The following is a 2,521-nucleotide window of genomic DNA, read 5'->3' as shown; positions in this document are numbered from 1 at the left end:
TGCTCTGCCCCCTCTGCCATTGGCTACTATTAATATTCCATTCATTGGATTGGATGGCCCGGCGGAGAGGGGCGGCTCCTGTAGAGCAATGCTCGGTCTATGCTGCATTGTGCGGGACGTGCCGCGGATTGGGGGGGAGAGCCGCTGATTGGGGGGGGGGGGGCTCCCCGCAGAGCCAATGCGCACCTGTCACCTGTCACACCTACAAGGAGATCTGCAGGCTGAGGTGTTAAAGGGAACCTGTCACCGGATTCTTAGAAAAATTCCACCCACAAAAATAAAAAAATCTATGATATTAAAGCAGAACGCCAGCCCCAAAATAACACGAAATACACTCACCGGCCACTTTATTAGGTACACCTTGCTAGTACCTGGTTGGACCCCCTTTTGCCTTCAGAACTGTCCTAAAGAGGAATTCCAGCACTAGCGGCCCCCCTAATCTATGCGCCCGGTCCCTAATCTACATGGGCACCGGACGCATGGATACCAATGTTTTTATTTTTTTGTTAGAAGCATGTGATTAGATCCAGAGACTCGAATGGGATTATAGGCAGGATCCGCTGTTGGTTCTCCCCTGGAAACGGCTGGCCCCGATCCAACGGAACCAGCTCCTTAAATAGGGATTTTTTAAAAGCTGGAAAGTTCTGGAAGGTCAGATGACCCTAACTGACCTATCCTGAGCCCCTAAGCTTCCCAATTTTCCCCAGTAACTGAAATGCCTAAACCAATCCTGACCTTTCCCGCCTAAACCAACCTAAACAGTAAAACAGTAAGTTAAGCCTTCCAGATTCACAGCCTGTTTCCTACCACGCATGCGCAAGTCGCACTGCACTTTCTGAATGGTCCTGCTGTCTTCTGGGACCTGTGTGTTTCCCAGAAGGTAGCTTTGTATAGGAAGGAGGATGGGCTGGAAATTTTGTGGTTGTTGTGTGGTGATCTTACCCGGAAGTGGGAGCGGGTACCTGGTTTTGACAGGTATCCATCCCCCCCCCCTCAAAAAAAAGTACCAAATGTGGCAGTGGGGGAGGGGGGTGTGAACAAGTGGGTCTTCCCCTTTTGGGTGGAGCTCCGCTTTAATTCCTCATGGCAAAGATTCAACAAGATGTTGGAAACATTCCTCAGAGATTTGGTCCATAGTGCCATGATGGCATCCTGCAGTTTTGTCAGCTGCACATCCATGATGCGAATCTCCAGTTCCACCACAGTAGTGGTGCGTCCATAAGGGCTCTCTCCTGCCACCCCCTCGATCACCAATAGATACATTCATGCATAGCATGAATCTATGGCTGCCACTGCCACCCCCTATTTAGGCCGGGCAGATGGCGGGGTGGGGGCCACACTGGCAGCATTTGATGGACACAGTGGGAGCATTTGATGGCACAGTGGCAGCATTTCATGGGGCACAGTGGGAGCATTTGATGGCACAGTGGGAGCATTTAATGGGCACAGTGGGAGCATTTGATATGGCACAGTGGGAGCATTTCATGGGGCACAGTGGGAGCATTTGATGGCACAGTGGGAGCATTTGATATGGCACAGTGGGAGCATTTGATATGGCACAGTGGGAGCATTTGATATGGCACAGTGGGAGCATTTGATATGGCACAGTGGGAGCGTTTGATGGCGCACAGTGGGAGCGTTTGATGGCGCACAGTGGGAGCGTTTGATGGCGCACAGTGGAAGTGTTTGATGGGCACAGTGGCAGCGTTTGATGGGCACACTGGTGGCATTTGATGGACACAGTGGCTGAATTTGATGGGCACAGTGTCTGCGTTTGATTGGTAAATCCTAAATTTTGCTATTTTAGTACTTACATTAAGTCCCTGATCACAGCTTGTGCTCCTTTGGCACGTTTTTAGCATGACCGCATAGGGAAACCCATTTTATTGAATGGGCTACCCTACGTGTTTTACCCTTATGGGTGCTGAACTTGAAGCTTTTTTTTTTACGCACATCTTAGCATGCCTCGCCGTGTTTGGGGTGCCATTGCCAATTAACCACAAGCATAATTTTTTGTGCGTTTTCCCGCTTGTTTTTGCACGTGTTCCCAGAACACACAGTTGTGAATGGGGCCTCATGGAGACTTGTCCCTTGTGCTAGTGACTGGTCACTTAGATCTGAAGTTCTCTGAAGTCCCTCGCAGAGATGACCTTCTGGTGCTGCGGGCATTAATAACGAGTGCCGTTTATGTCTCTCATCAAGGTGCCAACTATGCTCTCCCTTTCCACGCCCCTCCTCCATTCATAAAAGCCATACTTCAGCTTCCATCAATGAAAAGTTTTGACAATAAGCCCTGGTTCACAATGATGCGATTTGGCATGCAATTCGGCGGCTATTGTGGGCAATGGCAGCGTCCGAATCTGTGCGACGCCTCACTGATTCCCAAATGTCGTTTCTGTACTACTTTTGGCAACTTCGGGGTGTGATTTCCATAGACATCTGAGCAGGACCCCCCGAAGTCGCACAATATCATTCCCGCAGTCAATGTGAACCTAGGCTTAAACCTGGAAGCTGATTGGTT

Source organism: Rana temporaria, chromosome 13 (assembly GCF_905171775.1).
Source record: "Rana temporaria chromosome 13, aRanTem1.1, whole genome shotgun sequence".
NCBI lineage: Eukaryota > Metazoa > Chordata > Amphibia > Anura > Ranidae > Rana > Rana temporaria.
This window is presented reverse-complemented; position numbering follows the sequence as displayed.